We start from the raw sequence: 18,644 nt of genomic DNA, 5'->3' as shown, positions 1-18,644 counted from the left end.
ATGGCCCCGTCCGCGAACCAAGCGGCAAGTCCAGGCATTTCTCGGATTGGCGGGGTACTACCGCCAGTTTGTACCACGTTTTTCGGAGAGAGCTGTGCCCTTGACTAATTTAACAAAGAAGAGGGCTCCTAACATTGTGGTATGGACTGAGATAACAGAGGCAGCCTTCAGTGACTTGAAAAGGGCCCTGACGTTGGCACCCATTTTAAAGGTGCCTGACTTTTCACGGCCTTTTATCCTCCAGACGGACGCTTCGGACACAGGCCTCGGGGCAGTGTTGAGCCAAAGTGTCGATGGTGCTGAGCACCCCATCATGTTCCTAAGCCGGAAACTGTTGGATCGGGAGACCAGATATGCGGCAGTGGAGAGGGAGGCTCTTGCGATTAAGTGGGCGATCACACAGTTGAGGTACTACCTCTTGGGTCGGGAGTTTACACTAGTCACGGACCATGCCCCTTCACAGTGGATGGCCCTGCACAAGGAGTCTAACACGAGTCACGAGGTGGTTCCTCGACCTGCAACATTATAAGTTTTCGCTCATTCATCGGAAGGGTTCTCTACACGCCAATGCCGATGCTCTCTCCCGTGTTCACGACCTCTCGGTAAAGGACGCCCGACCCGACATGTCTGGACTAAGGGGGGGGGGCCCTGTCACACACGTGTGTTTAGGAGACAGCCAAAGGGCTTAAAGACAGGTAATTCCATGCCAGGCCAGGGGGTGGCGGAGTGTACTAATTTTCCCTCTCAATCTGTTGCAGACCATTCTAGGGAAATCCCGCCCGGCTCTGGGGCAGCCAATGACGTTCCTTCTGGTTCCGGGGCTGATGACGTCACTTCCTTAGCTGGCCTTTAAAAGCCACCATACTGCCTGAAGAAGTCAGTTCTGTTTTGGACTCAGTTGAATGAACATGTATACCAGTTTTGACCTATTTTGCAGCCGTAATCGATTAACTTGGTGGCTGCCCCAAACCTTCTTGATGTCTCATGGTCGTTCTTGTGACAAGCGTCAGAAGGCAGATGTGTAATAACAGACATGTAGGTGAGATGACCAGAAGGAATAAGGCAGAGGCACGTGAAAGTGATACCAAATGTCAAAGCATTTAAATTGCAAAACAAAAATTCAAGTAAAAAAAAACAACAAGAAAGCAAAAGTGTTAACAATAACATCTTCTTAGAATGGCCTTTTGGCTTCTTCCTACACTAATAAGAAAGAAAGAGTTAGTTTCGAGCAAAATAATCCAAAAATAGGGCGGTGCATACAGTGCACTCCACCTTAGATTGTATGTGTGTGTGTGATGGCATAATAAATCCCACCTAGGTGATGTCACATGACCACTTGATTGGTAACAGCGGTTGTTACTATATACAACATGGCAGCACCCATGCCCATGCCTTGAAACTGCGAAACAGTGTCATCCATAAATACAAAAAGACTGTGAAAGAAAAGTAATAAAGTACATTCAAATTATACAGTTCAAAAATGTTCTTGAATATTTAAAAAAATAAATAACCAAAATATTATCCTAAAGGTAGTCATGTGTTCAGGACACGATGTGTTATGGTCAAAATAACAGCCAGCTGCATGAAAATACAGTCTTCTGAGTTGGAAGAGATCGGTGAAAAGAGTTCACTCAAAGAGAAGCAGCATTTGGTAAACAAACGAGTAAAGGTTGGCTGCCAAGTCGTCCATCTGGGCCAGTGAATGAAACCAGACAAAGAATCAAAGTCTAAGCTTTCCAGGACCCAAATTAATCAAGAGGGCGTTTTTCCTAACCAAAATTACTTCAAGTACTTATTACAAAGCTAAGATGACATGCTAGCACACGTGATAGCAAACCACATATCAATGGATATGTAATACAGATCACACCATGAGAGTAATACAAGCAGCACAAACCAAATGGTGGAGAAAATAAAGCTAAAAAGTTAGAAAAACAAATAATAACAAAAAGTGATACAAGGAAAACACACAAGAAGTAAAAATAATGAGTTTCACAACAGTATAACGTTTTGCTATGTTAGGGTCTTATACCAAGGACTGAATATGAACAGATAAAATATTTTGGAGTGCCCACATAAAAATGATATCCTTTGCTTCGGAAGGTTCAAGTAATTGCCTCTTCTTTTATAACAAAATAACATATTTAAAATACATATCTGTTTATCTAAAACGCTAATGTGTATCTGTCTGTCACGTAATTACTTAAAACTAATGGGGCTAGAACCTTGCTCTTGGTCTTAATCGAAACCTGATAATCTTATATGTTCAGGAAATTTTTAAAAAATGTAGGCAATAAAATATAAATTTTATTTGCATTTTTTTAGGAATGTAAGTTTGTGTGTTTCACTAGTATTCTAATAACAAACGTCAATCATAATTGTCCTTTCGATCGGTTACAACTCAGAATGCCTAATCTTCCTGTTCTTAATAGATGCTCATGCAGAGACTTCACAGGCCTGTGAATTTTATTGCAGTGCTGCTGCTCCCCAGGCAACCGTGGGTATGAATACATTGCTACCATGCTAAAAAGAGAGCTGGGGTTCAGATTCTTGTTTCATGTCTTTTTTGTTAATTGCCGAGACTTTGATTTGTGTTAATGTTAGTTGTTGTTTATTATATACTTTACTCATTATGCTTGTGTTTTGTGGATCATTCCCCAAGAGATGGGGCCACCTGTATATCATCACAAAGGCAGGGGCAACCCACAGTTGCTTGTATTTCATTCTAATGCACTTGGGAGTGGTGAGTGATTTCTGTGATTTTTCTGTGCTTTATGATTCATTGGATCCTTGGATCCTTTGTTCTGCTTTCTGACTTTGTCTTGGTTTCTGTATTGGGACTTGGTTTGCCTTAATTGTGTCAGGCAACACCTTTTGTGCTGCACAGAGCTTACTTTTTGTTACAGGGAAAATTTTGAAAAACAAATCTGTTTATTTTATAAAGATCCTGTACTTGGCATCATCACTAGCTAGAATTTTATGGTAATATCCCTTTCCAGTGAGCATTTTTGGAAGTTTTTGAAAAGTTTTGAGCTCATAACAGAGAGCAAAGGGAGACAGCACAGAGCCATTCCTAACTTTTTTTTTTTTTACTTTCTTCACCTATTTGCATTTATCTTATTAAGTAATCTTAAAATCATTCATTTACTTACAGTTTATAGGCTGTTAAAATGGTCAAATATTTTATGTACAGCACTCCAGAAGATTGTGCAGTACAGAACATTACTGGTGCATACATAGCGAAATGGACACTCTCTTTGTTTCTTTTTAAATGCTACTTGACCATCCTGAAATTGGCCATTGGTAAATGCTAGGAGGAGTTCAAATGAAAAAACGCTAAATGGTCTTTCATATGCATCACAAAAGGAAAGAAGCATAGTGGGTGAAAGAACACAAAGCTGTCATTTCTCAGAGCAGAGCACACATGGTTAATTTGTCAAGTAGTCACATTTCCTGACGCCGTTACAAATACTAACATGATAAGGTTAAACTTTTGGGCAAGTGAGAACTATTCAAAATGAAAATGATGGCAACAACTCACTTCAGAAAAAATATTTGGACGAGATATTAGGACTGCCTAGCTACCGGCTAGCCAAAAGAGTTTGTCGGACTGTCTTCCCTTGTTTGTCAGAGGTCTTAGGTTCGGCAGTCATTTATAAAGGATGACTGGACAATTGTATGTTAGGTTGTCTAGGTATCTTCATTCAGGCTTTCTTCTTAGAAAAGTAGACATGTTTTTCAAAGAAGGAGGATTGATGGCCTTCCTGCAGCTCATCCGTTAGATCGTTTTTAGCTCTAACCGCTCCTGCTTGTTTACTGCAGTGCTGCTCCATGGGGAAGAAAAATTTAGGCAAAAGATCTAGCAAGTATGCGCTCACAATGGGGCCTAATTAATATATGACAGGAAATGCTGATGTTCTCTCCATATTTTGTAAAAAAAGATAATACGATTTGCTATGAATTTATACAGACATGCTCATTTGTCTGTATTAAACATATTTACCTGATAATGAAATAATGTTTGAGAGGCTTTATTATTTTGCTCACTAGGAATGGCATCATATAAATAATGAATTAACTGTATACCTATTTGTGATTATTTGCATAATGCCTTTTGATACTGATTCCCATGAAATGCACTTTACAAAGAATTATTGATATATTATTCTTGATTGCCTAAACATACAATTCTGGCAGGTAGTCCTATGAAAAGTAATACTGTTCTCAGTCCTTTGTACAGTGCTTTACAATGCTACTGAGTGAGAATGGTGCTATGCAGAATAAAGACAAATTATAATACTGTTTCTTTCTCTCCACTGACATTATCATACTGCATTCAATGAAAAGCACAATGTAAAGAACAATTGTAATATTTGCTTGATTGCTTTATATTTCATTGATTTGCTTTGCATTGCACTTCATGAAAGTGAACATTATGAAAGGAACTGTATAAAATAATTGTAATATTACTAATGGTTCTTTAAACTGGTCATTCCCAGGTTACATGCTGATGAACTGAATGGAGGCTGCAGGTTTTTCCTTTTAATTGAACTCCTATATTAATTGAGCAAGCTATTATTTCCCAGTTTCTGGGTCTTGCTGTCATTTCAAAATTTACAAAACTAAGTTTGCCATTTTTTTTATTAGGATATAGAAAACGTGTATGCCAAAAAACATACAGACCTCTGATCCTCCCAAGATCGAGGTTCCAGCTGAAGTTGTGCGCGAGTACCAGCAAGTTGCTTTGCTGCTAATGCTTGATGGGCAGCAAATACCAGAACTGTCACTCTTCGTTTTCCTAACATGTAATCAGCTTCTGCAATTTTCTTCACGCTCAGCAGTCATGTCACCTTCTCAATCAGTTTGCCAATGCAGTTTTCTGTAGGAAAGACACAAACCCAGATAACTTTGCATAGGATGTCACTAGCCACATTTTTTTGCTTTACCAGCATATATCAAGTCATAAATTATTGATTAAGCACCAAATTTGAGGTTCTAGCCCAAGTTGTTTAGGAGTAATCATGTGACAGACACATAGCATTTTATACTGTATATAGATGGAAATGATGTAGTGTTTGTTTTTAATCTAGGCTCTTAAACTTTCACCATAATCTTCATCAAGTGTTTAATTCTGTTTATTTGAGTCATTATTTATTAATAAGTAGTACACAAGTAGGCATGACATTGAAATAGCAGCAGCCTTTAAACGTCCTGTGTTGCTTACTCTGCAGTCTGCTCTGTTTGTTATTAATTGTCCTCAATAAGCCTATTGCATTGTGAAGGACTGCACCCTCCCCTCTGGCAGTCTCTTTGCTCCACTTCCAAACCAGCAGAAGATACGGTAGCATTTGAACCAGTTCTGCCAGATTCTGTAATAACATCTACCCCTCGGCTGTCTGGACTCTGAACCTTGTGCTTTCCCTTACCCTCAGATCTGATCCTAGTAGCCTATTTATATGAAGTAGATATGTTAAACTTGTTACTACTGTTTTGTATTAAATTTTGTTATTATGTATTAATTTGTAACTATTTCAAATTATTACTACCTATTCATTTACATATTTTTATTTATCTATTTATAGTATAGTATAGTGCAGTTCTTTACTTGTCTTGGACTTATCTTGTGTTTTATGTATATCTTGCACCACAGTCCTGGGGAATGTTATCTCGTGCCACTCTATCTTGAAATACTATATATATGGATGGTATGACCATAAAGCAATTTGACTTGACTTAAGATTACTTAATAATTGAGGGAGCACAGAAAAAAAGATAAACCATTTAAAGGTATTTCACAATACAAATATTTCAAAATTTCTTTATGAGGTCAAGCAGTTCCTTTTATGGTGGACCCAGGAGTATTTCCGGTGCCATACCACTGAATGGCGGAAGCACTTTTAGGTCATACAGTAGCCCCATAAAACTGGGAGCTCTTCTCCTGGCATCACCCTCTGGTGGCACCCAAGGTCCCTGACAGGGTTATCTTTCAGGACTAAGAATTCTATGGATCTCTGTCCATACTAGGATCATAACAGAGGAGAACTGTCATCTGTTGTAATGGGGATTGAACTGCTCTTCACAGACAGTTTCCCTCAGTCCAGCCATTAATTCCAACCCCAACCTGGATAATTGAGAACCATCCCAGACAGATTATTTTTTCATGTATAGTGTCCATCCATTATGGTTTCCCGTGCCCCTCATCCCAGTCAGGGTGCCAGCTCATCCCTTGGGGCACTTACATCATGTGTTTAGCTCTAAATTTTTGCGTGCAAGTTAACTTAAACTTAGAAATCTTCACTTTGATGCCTACCACACTGGCAACATGCACAGAATTAGATCTTTTTTGTTTTTTTTTTTTTTATTTTGGCAATATACCACTGGGCTGTATGACTCACCTTTCGTGAGGTTGCCAAGAGATTATGCTGCACAGATTCACTTATTACACATGATACAATTGGAATCCCATTATGACGAAACTCACGGGACCCTAAAAATATTTCATTATAATAGAAATTTCGCTATAAGGAATATGTATAGTATAGTATTGTCACTGGGGCCATCGGTGATTCACCATGGATAACTGGGTGGTGCAAGGACAGCTCCCTAGCTGTTCTGCTGCATCTGGTAAACATTAAACCAAGGGCAAAGTAATTGGTTGTCCTCTGCAGGATCAGTGTTACCACGTACCGTGCTTGTCGCACACTGTTTAACATTTTACGCTTGGATTTGATCTGCTCTTCCTCACACTTTTCTAAACTGTGCCTGCCACAATGGTGATTCCAAGCCACTAATGTTCTTCAAATCTGAAGATGGGAGCTAAAGGAGGAAGACTGTCCCCGTGTCACGGCTCCTGACAGCTCCTATTCTGAATGAAGTCTTGAGACTGTACCTGCCTTCTCTATACAGTAATAAAGTGCCGGTATTTTCATTGAAAAAATTGACTCATCTTCCTGTCTCTCATGCAACTCTGTGACACAAGTTTGACAATACCTGAACAAAAAAAAACCCAAAAAAACACAGTGCTTCTTAAACTGCAAAAAATATTTTATTTGAAAAATGAGATGTTACGTCTAACTTTATTAATAGAAAGACAGGAATGAATACAGACTGAAAATGAGACGTTAGATGTAACTTTTTAATAGAATTACAGGTATGAAAATACAGAATGAAAACAAATCTTTAGATGAAGATAAGGGTGGGATTCCAAAATGCTTTCGCCATATTATTTTTCTTTATTCTGGAATCAACTTTTTCCAGGATTGTTCATTTTTCTTTCAGCATAAGGTGACACTGTTTCTCAAATTTTTTTTTTTTTGTTCATCTCAAAGAAAACTTTGAGAAGCGCTATGATACTCGAACAGTACTGTATCTGCACATGACACAACTACCCACACAGACGCTTGGTGCAGCACTGACTCAGAATTCGGCTATACCTGTTTGATGTTGAGCCTACACACTCCCAGAGATTGCCTGAGACTGGAAATTTTGCAACAGACTGTCTCACTCTCTTTGAGACAACCTGTTGCAGGATTCCCAAGACTTGGCACAGAAACTGTAGGAGCGATATTACGTATTTCTTGCATCGCATTATTACCTTTGATGGCCATTTTTGGTTGAAAGAAACGTTTGTTATACGGAAATTTTCATTTTATTAAAACGAGTTTCATTTAACATAATGCTCTATGAATGTTTGCCTGGGCCCAGAAAAAAGTATGTTATTCTGAACATTTCATTACTTAACTATAATGGGATTTAACCTGCATTTATGGGAGTACTGTGTTGAGCGGGTTCCTTGAACAGCTTCCATCTATTCTCTTGAAATAGTTTTTTATTTTCCACTGCCACATTGTTGCTAATGGTCTGTTCTGCTCAAATTCAGTATTCTATCCAAGATGTTGTTTTCTTCTGCTTATACATGTACCCAATGAATCCTTTCACCAATCCATACTTACAAGCAGCTTTAGCTTGTAAGCGCATCTCTTTCAGGTCATGCAAGGGTTTAAATTATGCATTTAGTAAAGAGGTTTCTTTGCAGTTCACTTTCTCTCCATTTGCTGTTTAGAATCTGCAAAATATCCTCTTACTGTTTCAGTTTTGTTTGACTACAAAGTTTATCACTCCTGTGGCTCTTATCCTCTGGTAACTCTGTCCCTAGGTCTGCCTGAGAAGCTCCATCTTTAGACTATGTGAAATATTGCTTAAACTGTAACTGTATATTTATTTCATCCTTCTATGAAAATCCCAACCCCCTCCTCCTCCTTCTAAGAAAGGGGTATATAACTGTCTGATCCTGAAGCGTTGCAGAAGCTACATGTATTCCTTCCTGCTACATTCTCTATCAGTGCCCGATTTCTGCTGTTAATTGACTTTTTTCCCTCTATATTTTAATAGTCTTGTTTTTAAGACTCAGTCCTCTGAATTGATTTTTTTTTCCTTAAATGGCAGCCAAACAAAAATGAGATGTATGGCATGCCAATAGATGACCAGGGGCCTCATGTATAAACGGTGCGTACGCACAGAAATGTTGCGTACGAACGTTTCCACGCTCAAATCGCGATGTATAAAACCTAAACTTGGCGTAAAGCCACGCACATTTCCATGGTAACTCATACCTTGGCGTACGCAATTTCTCCACTCGGTTTTGCAGACTGGCGGCACCCAGCGTCAAAGCAGTGCTACTGTTCCTGTGTGGTCACCCTTTCTTTCTTAGCTCCACATTCCTGAAGCGGCTTTATAAATACACTGAAACTAACTGCATATTGTTTATTAGTGTAATGCATATGATTGTAATTAACCTGCAGCAATATAATGGTCCAGGGAATAGCCATAGTATTCCAAATACCATAACTGCTTTAGTGTTGTAACTCTCACTGCATCTTCTTCTTCTTTCAGCTGCTCCCTTTAGGGGTTGCCACAGCAGATCATCTTTTTCCATATTACTCTCACAGCACCACTCGGAGTATTTATATCACTGTATCTGAGTGGGGAATCACAGCAGCAGCTGATCGGAAAGAGAATTATTGGTATACAGCATGAAACAGACGCTGACTCAGCCACGGCAAAACACTTTAGAGACTTCCCAGTACGGACTTCGCGGTTTAGAAAAAGTTTCATCCCAAGAACTCTAAACGCACTCAATCAGTCCATCAAGTGCTCCTTGTAGAACTGTTTACTTATAAGTACAATTACCTCACTGTAAACTTGCACTACAGTTATAATATTGCACAACCTGCACCACTTTATAAAGCGCGTATTTACATATGATGACGGTATTCATTTTTAAGATGAAATGCAGCAAAATATGTTGATTATATTATACAGATAAAACTTTAACTTCATTTAAATAATCTGTATTGTTAATAATTAAACATGTGAGGACACGGTGCCGCAGCGCTAGCTAGTTCATGGATTGTTCCTGCATTGCGTTGTATTCTTGCACTGACGCGACACTGGAAAGATAGACGGATAGAATAATTAAACATGTACTACGAAGATATTTCAATGTTCCTTAAAAGTTTTGAAGAATCGGCGTTCTAAGCTTACAAATGGCTTCACGTCTATTACATAGCTGATTGTGTGGCAATTGGGTATTTGGAGAAAGAAAAGTAAGGACAGGAATTGGAGGTTAGTACGTTTGAAAGAGACAGTACTGCTGTGATAAATTATTTCATTGAAGGTCGCGCATGGCGCAGCAAGCCTCTTGCGTGAGATATGAACAAGCACTGCGCCACCGTGTTCCCATGTTTAATAACATGCTTTCTTTCCTATCATCATGAAAAAGATATCACGTATACATCTCAGTATTTTAATTATTCAGAGAGCTGTAATATCACGAATGTAATGGATTATGTGTTCTGTTGGAGAAAGAGAGAGCCCATTTAAGAAGCAGGTAGTGATTCACACACAGAGCACAAAGAAGATCAAATACAGAACAAAGCATTTAACGTCCTACTTTAGTTACAATGGGATTTGAGAAACTAGTAAATTAAACGATTTTAAGATGAAGTTTATGATGTTCTGCTTTAATGGCAAAATAAACTACGTGATTAAAGTGGAAATTTCGAGATTAAAGTTGACATTTCGTGCTTTTTTCCCCACTGTGTGCCTATTTTTTTGTCTGTACCCTAATAAACTTTCATATGACACTCAGACGGTGGGCTACGACTTGCCTTTTCACGGCGGCTTTGATATGTGATTTCTTTTTTATTTCGGGTACTGTGTGACTTTGTGAACTTGAGCTTTCGAGTTTCTCCTACACTCTGTCACTCGATCAACTTCCTTTTGTTGATTATACCACTGTTTAAACCAACAAATAGTACGTTTTTCCTTTGCCTCCACCTGGTATTCGCTGAAATTCTCATATTTTCCCCCATGCTTTTCCCATTGTCTTTTCTCAGAAGGCTATTTATATCGATTTGCATATTCAAAGAGGCGTAATTCTGGGAGGAGTTGGGGCAGGACAGAAGGCACGTGCACGTGCGTTACTTTTCACGCTGATCGGGATTTATGTAGTGGAAGAACGTGAAAGTTTGCGTACGTACAGATTCCTGCATCTGGATTTTTCTGTGCGTACGCACATTCCCACTTTTGTGCTTAGGGCATGTTATAGTGTGAGTTCTACGCACGGCGTTATACATGAGGCCCCAGCTATGTCAGGCCTCAGACTCAGATTAACCAATTTCATTCCAACCAGTTTCTTGATTAGAAGCTTATTTTTGTTGTTTATTATACCCATTAATTTAATTCCATGGCTTGTTGGTACTCTCATTTTGCCACAGCAGACATTTCCAGAACTGTTGATTGTCTTTTTTCCAAGAGCATCGTCAAAATGCTCTGTAGACCCGAGCAGATCAACATTAGAGAGACCTTCACCTTTTCTTTATTTACAGATTTGGTGTGATGGACAAAGGCTAGTTTTCAGGTGTTGGCTCATTTTGTATCTCATTATTGTTTGGCTGTTAATTAAGGAATTATGAAAGCATGTGAATTAAAAGTAAGGCAATAGAAGTTAATTAGCATGAAAAAATGGTCACTAAATAAGAAAATGGTTATAATGAAAACCTGCAGACACTGCAGCCCTCCTGGATCAGAGTTAAACACACCTATTCTGTAACAACTCAGCTCATCCTGATTCTGGCATGCTGTCTCTCAGACCATTCGTCTACTTCACTACTGTACCATTCCCTTCTTTAGTTATTCACATCTGGGCCTTGTTTGCTATGTAAATCGACACTGGGATGGTTTAGCCTGTGAATGACACTAAATATAAAATAAATGTAGATTGATTGATTACGTTTTATGATACTGAATGGATCACCTCTCTTATTTCCTTTTTCAAGATAAAAAAAATAAAAACTGTTATACTCTAGTCAGGTAACTCAACACCTGAATAAATGGATTAAGATCTTATACTGAAGGACAAACAGCTGGGTTTGCATTCTGTTCTGCCCATTAACAACAGAATTTGTGTGTTCAGCCTTTCCCTTTACTTTCCATGGACTCATAGCCCGTTCAGTTCAAAGGACTGTGAACACACAAATGAAATGAGTTCGTTCCCTAGATTTAGGTTAGCTTTGACAGAAACAGATTTGTATGCCTCTGCTTAGCTTTACAATCAAGTGCTTCCTGAAGCTTCTCTTGGTGATTACAAATGAAATCCGTGATACTTTTCTCTGTGCAGTAGTGGTAGCTGCATAGTATTCTGCCACTGTATGCCTGATTTACTGTGACAGAGCATTCAGAAAGATTCACTGCTTTTTATAGTATTAATTTACTGGCATCTGATTTATGGCTTTTTCCTACATGGCTCCCTTTGTTGCTGCAATTGGCTCTGCATCCTCATGTCCCTGAAACAGAAAAAGAAAGCAAACGGCTTAAGACTACATCCTTCAGTTTGTAAGAAATTAATCAGATTTTTCTTATTTGTAAAGGCATGCATTCCTAGGCATATACTCCCTCTGCAAAGATGTACATACTGAAAAGGCAAAAGATGAGTCTACAAAAGTAGTAAGTGTCATAAGAGAGAATGTCAGTGGCAGTCATCCCACTTACATTACAAAAACATCTGTCCATTTTTCTAAGCCACATATCTACGGCAGGGTGGTCAAGAAATTGGAGCCTATCCTAGTAAGCATTGAGTGCAAAGGCAGGAACAATCCCTAGACAGGACACAAGACCATCACTCTATCATGAAATGCAAAAAACAGGGCCCTTTAATAGATATTCAGATCCCAGAAACTGTTGTAGCTACAAATGACACCATATGGTACATGGGCTTACACAAAGCCTGCTTAAAATCAATTTTAATGCAAAATGTTTTTAATGATAAACAACTTGCAGAGTGCTGATAACAAATTCTCTCTCTTCCAGATGAGACTCAATGGAGTGGTAGGTTTACTCTGCTACTCACGCTAATTACCTGACCAGCTAATAATGCATATTTAACAATTCAAAGCCTCATTACAAGCCTGGGAATATGTGGACAGTAGGGTGACATGCATTCCTCAGAGAGGGCAAACAAAACTGCAAGGTCCATCACAGACTCAAACTGGGGGGAGTGAGACAGTTATGTGCCGGGCCTTGTAGAGTGCGGATGCTGCCTGGGCTTTGTTTAAAGAAATCAAGGGTGATTTACTGCTAGTCACTCATGGGATTCATTTTGCATGGTGTATATCAGGCGGTTGCAGTCATTAGGTTGCTTAGCCTTTGGCCCATTTCAAGCCACTTTGTCTTTCTGGAAATATAGAAAATTCTACTGATGACAGAATGAGGGTTAAATCAGTTGGTTAAGAATCATCTTTGGTGTTTTTATTAGTCCCAACAAAAAAATTCAAATCAATGAGCCATATCAAAAGAAACCAAAAAGCCATGCAGAGTACATCAAAACCGAGGTTAAAATAATGTTAATGGTTGGTTTACTACACAAAAATAACAAAATTACAAAAAAAGACTAATTGCCTGTACAGACAAGTGCATGTGGATGAGCTGAACTGTTAGGTAACATGGCTTTGCTGAAAACAAAATTGGGGTTGTAAAGTGTAAGTCACTTTTAAAACATGGTGAAATGCAAAATAAATTAAGTTTAAATGCCTCATTAATTACTAAAAAGGGATAAGATTTTGTAACATTTTGCTACTGTTTTTACTCATCCTAAATCAGGAGTGATTGTATTGATTATATATTTTTTTGTTTTTATTTTGGCCTATAAGTGGTTTATTCATCTATCTGTTTCTAAATCCACTTAATCCAGTTCAGGAGTTTTTGGGGACTGTAACGTGTGCTAGACAGCGCTGGGCATCAAGCAGGATCAATCCTGGAGGTGGTGCTCAAGAACAAACTGACAATAATGACCACATTAGAGTGGACAATCAACCTAATACACAAATCTTTGGGATGGGAACACTCTCTGCAGAGGAGAACTGGGCAGATAATCAAATCCAGTCTCCATTTGCAGTCATGTGAAAAAGTAAGAACATCCCATAGAAACAGCTGACGTTTTCAATGTATCTGAATGGGCAAACAATAGTTCTTTCTGCAAACAAGTATACTCCCTAAGGAGGCTGACACCTAACCTGGACAACCTGATTCTAATTTTATGGATCTGAAGTGGTGATAAATGGATAAATGCAGGGGTTTAGCTATGGAAGAAGATGAAGTAGTACTTACTTTTTCAAGGAGACAAATCTGCATTTTTGTTAATTTATGTTATGAGAATAAATACACTATGTCAATTGTATGGGTCAGTTGTTCAAGGATGTCATCTTTATCTGTAGGCACTATTTGCATAAAGACTTAATATTTGCCGGTTTAAATATGTAGAAAAAGTCAACAATTTCTCTGGGTTGTACTTAATTTCTTACATCACTGCATGCCACCAATAAATGGTTAACAGAACGTAATATTATCAATACATGTTTAATCCAAAGCAGGGGCATGGTGGCTGGTCACAGAGCTAGTCTGTCTTAAGGCCTTCCGTTAATGGTTTACTGTTGCAAATTGTGATGTTAAGGTATTTATCCTGGGTTGCAGAGTGTTCAATAATTAGCACTTCAGCCTCTCAGTGGCAGTGAAGGCTAGGTTTGAATACTATGCTCAGTCATTGTCGCTGTAGAGGTTGCACATTCCTTGCTTTGTCACTTTGGATTTTTCTATGGGTATTCTATGTTTCATATTAATGTGGAGGTTAGGTTAACTGGCATCTCTGAATCATCCAATTGTGAAAAAGTGTGCGCTCCATCAAGAATTGGTTCTTGCCTTGCACTCAATGCTGTCAGGATGAGCTCCAGGTTCCTAAAACCCTGAATTTGACATAAATATAGCAAGCACCCATAATGGATGAATACTGTATATGTATCTCTAAAGTAAAAAAAAAATACCACAGCTAATTTTATACTTAGCAGGATATCCAACTTAAGGTGTCCTCTGTCATTTGGAGAAGTAGGAGGTAGCTTCTATAATAAGCAGTAAAACATAAGATGTAATGATCTCCTGGGATTTTGCAATCCTGGCTCCTGCTAGCTATATGAATTTTTTGCCTCACCAGGGCTCTCAAATCATTAGGCTATGAATAGCCTGTAGGGCATGAGACATACAGCTTTCAGTATGTAGGGAGTGAATCACACCTGGGCTTTTACTTAATGCTATTATTGACAACCAGTGATTGCATTGGTTTCTAATTCTGAAATTTGACAACAGGTAGCCAACATAAACTTATGAAAAAATCCAGTGCAAATATTCAGGATTAATTAGCCCTATTAAGAGGTAACAACAGTAGAATCTGTATATCACATTCATCACTTTTAAGGTTTAATATATTAGTTATGTCAATGCACATTACAATAACTCAACAGCTCAGTGATATGCATAATTATATGTGTAAGTCATCATCTAGCTGGTTGGGTTTGATCAAGTATGTCATTATTTCCCAGTGTGGACACCAGGGGGCATACAGCTCCCCAAACCCATGACACAATAGACACAGAGTCCAACTGTTGCACACAACACAACTTTATTCAGCTGTGGGAAACGTTTTTGTCTCACTCCCCACAGTATCAAACAGTACAAGTACCAGATAGCACCAATACATTGTCCCTTCCTTCTTTCTCTCTCTTTCTCTCTGCCTCCACTCCTCCTCCAGCAAGTTTTGGCCACCTCTTCCCGACTCTGGCTGCTCAGGCTGTGGCAGCTGGCCTTTTTTATAGATAATCCCGAAGTGCTCAGGTGTTCCACAATCTCCTTCTGGATGCACTTCTGGGTGTGGCAGCAGCCCTACAGAGGTGGGCTCAGCCATTCTCCATGCACCCCCTGGCTGGGTTGAGCTTCCCTGCTCCAAACCCATGGCACTTTAGCAAGCCAGGAAGGGCTGCCTTCTGTCGTCTCTGTCCGTTACACCAGTTTTTTCAAAATGTCACATACATATGGGTCAGAGTTGCCATAAATATATGTACAGTATGTTCTCCCATCAAGTTTTTATTGTATAAATACCAACTTTTGTGTGGAAAGTTGTATATGCATTTCGAGCCTTTGTGTGCATGTAAGCTTTATAAATCTGACCCTGGGGCTGCCAGTTTCACTAGTTGACAAAGAGCCTTTAACACTAGTTATTCTGATTACATTGTTTTACAGTATCAATAAAGGGATCTGACTTGAAGCTAGCATTAAAAAAGTTTCTAGAATTTGTTAGATGTTGGGAGGAAGCATTGAATTTCCTGATATCTGTGGGCAGAAAAGATCCCCAGAGGTTCTTGTTAGCATATTGTGGTGGAAATAGCTTGTGGCTAAAAGTGCTCCTTGAGAGCGCCTCCTGGGGAGGATGGAGGGGATTTCTCATGATAGCATCCAATTTTGCCACAACAGCTTCCAGTGGGTGCAGGGTTCACACTGTAATGGCACAGGCCTTCCTGATAAGTTTGTTCAGGCATTACACGTTTGAGCTTAGGTTGCTTCCCCAGGAGACTGAAGTGTACAACACCACACTGGCTACTTTGGACTGGTAGAACATTTCCAGCAGTTTGATGAACACATCAAAAGACCTGAGTCTCCTTAGCAAGTACAGTCTGCTCTGGCCCCTCTTGTACAGTACAATACCATTGTATTGTCAGACCAGTCCAGTTTGTTGTTTATGTGAACCTCCAGGTACTTGTAGCGCTTTAACTCTTCCATGTTCTTCCCCTGGATGGTGACTGTCTTAGAGTGTTTTTGACATACCAGAAGTCTAGCACCATCTGTTTTGTCTTGCTGATGTTGAGTTGCAGGTTGTTGTCCCTGCACCACAAGACAAAGTCCTCCACAGCTTTCCTGTACTCTGACTCATCTCCATTATTCATGAAACGTACAGTATGATGGAAGAGTCATCTGTAAATTTCATTAGGTGGCAAGCTCTGGTATTGCACTGGAAGTCTGCTGCATAGAGGGTAAATTAAAAGGGAGACAGGACAGTTCCTTGGCATACAGTCTCTCAGCCTTACAAACTGCTGTCTATTGGTCAGATAGTCCATGATCCAGGAGATTGTGTGGGCATCAAGATGCAAAGTACTGAGCGTTTTTCCCAGTCAATGAGGCCTAATGGTATTAAAGTCACTGGAAATCAAAGAACATTATCCTGACTATGGTGCCAACTTTGTCCAAGTTATAGTAGGTTGGTGTGGAGCAAATTGATTAGAGCATCCTCCACACTTATATAAGTCTGATAGGCAAACTGCAGAGGATGCAGTTGTTTCGAAACCAGGGGACATAACTGTTTTAGGACTAGCCTCTCAAAGGTCTTCATGATGTATGAAGTAAGAGCAACTGCAAATTCAGAGAAAGGGAGAACAGGTGTTGAAGGACCTCGCAGAGCTGGCTGGCACATGTTTTCAGTACATTGTGGCTGGTTCCACTGAAGATTTATGTAGAGTAGCTCTCTCCACCCACTACACTTGGATCCCAATCCAGGTGGTTCGTTGTGTGTTGGGTGCGGCAATGTGCTATCAGTGCATGCTCCCATCCTCTCTCCTTGCTGAATCAGCAAAGACAGACAGTCTAGGAAGTGGATGGGGGCTGGGGACCACAAGTATGATACCATTGTAGGATAAAGTCATGCAGGGCACAGATTGCAGTTGAGATTTCAGAACCTTCTCAGCTTGCACACAGAAGCTAGAAGTGTTGGGGTGGGCTGTATTGACAAGAATGAGTCAAACCTGTTCAAAAACTGGATCAGTTCTTTAGCACTGCTCTTTTTCCCTTCTTCTGCATGTTGTACAGCCTGCATGTAGCCAGTGATTTTCCTCATCCCATTTCACACTTCCTTCACATTATTCTGTTGTAACTTGTGCTCAAGTTTGTCTATGTAGTGCGCTTTACCCTGACGGAGCTGGTTTTTCAGTTATCTCTGCACCTGATTGATTTCATCCTTATCTCCAGTAGGCCTTTCAGATCTTTTTTGATACATGGCTTGATGTTGGGGAAAAATGTCTTTGTGGGGACTGTGTTATCCACACAAAACTTGATGTAGTCTGTGATACAGTACACCATTTTTATTGTTCCCAACGGCATCCTTCAGAGCCTCCTCAACCTCCCTTGTGCATTCCTGCACGGTCCTGGTGGTTGGTGGCAGAAGGTGGACAATGGGTTTTTATGCAGGTATGAGCTGTACCAAATTATGATCTGATCATTCTAAACTTGGCAAAACAATAGGGTTATATGCCTCTTTAACACTGGCATATAACAAATCAAGGGTCCTGTTTTCTTTTGTGTTTAAGGCCCTTTTCTACTTGTCAATTTTATTTACATACATAAATAACTTACTTTTGTCTTTTTCCAGTATTTTGCCACAATCTATGACTTGCTGTCCAGAGGGACTTTTATAGTGTTGTAGTAATCTTCTTTTTCCCTTATCCAGGGTTGTCACAGTGGAGGTGTATCTCTGTTTTCCCTGGCATTCTAGTTCCAGCTTTTTCCTTATTACACCCAATCTCCTACGCCTCCTTCTCAAATTCACACAAACACACTTGTCTCGATACATGTCCAGCCCAGGGACGTGTTCTCTTCCTCTCAGCATAACGCCCCCCTATTGTGCCTATTTTCTGTCTGTTTTGTTTAACCTGCAGATCCATCTTAGCATTTTTATTACATCCATTGTTTCGGTCTTCCTTCTGGTTGTTGCTCATATTTTTGGACTATACAACATTGCTGGTCTCTGTCATCTTGTACATTTTGTACCTTTCTGCTCTGATTCTCTGGCTAATTTCTGCCTCTACCTCCCACCCCTTTGAATTATTTACGTTAAGTACCATAAAGATCCCACTTCTTTAACTCTGTGTTTCAATTATCATTTCTTCTCATCTGCAATAGTTGCAGACCATATGATAGATAGATAGATAGATAGATAGATAGATAGATAGATAGATAGATAGATAGATAGATAGATAGATAGATAGATAGATAGATAGATAGATAGATAGATAGATAGATAGATAGATAGATAGATAGATAGATAGATAGATACTTTATTAATCCCAAGGGGAAATTCACATACTCCAGCAGCAGCATACTGATAAAGAACAATATTAAATTAAAGATATTGAGTTTTTGATCTTGTTATTTTTGCTCCATGCTTCTGCAGAGAAAATCATTCTTTATTTTAACTACACACTAAAAGTTCATTA

General features: G+C 39.3%; 1 protein-coding gene across 5 annotated transcripts in view; it reads left to right on the top strand.

Moving 5' to 3' along the window:
• The window catches only part of c2h10orf90 (chromosome 2 C10orf90 homolog), a 241,812-nt gene that overhangs the window by 159,668 nt on the left and 63,500 nt on the right, over window positions 1–18,644 (top strand). The window lies entirely within an intron of this gene.

The sequence above is a fragment of the Erpetoichthys calabaricus genome, chromosome 2 (genome assembly GCF_900747795.2).
Source record: "Erpetoichthys calabaricus chromosome 2, fErpCal1.3, whole genome shotgun sequence".
NCBI classification, from domain to species: domain Eukaryota; kingdom Metazoa; phylum Chordata; class Cladistia; order Polypteriformes; family Polypteridae; genus Erpetoichthys; species Erpetoichthys calabaricus.
The sequence above is the reverse complement of the archived record's forward strand: the minus strand, read 5'-3'. Positions and strand labels throughout refer to the sequence as shown.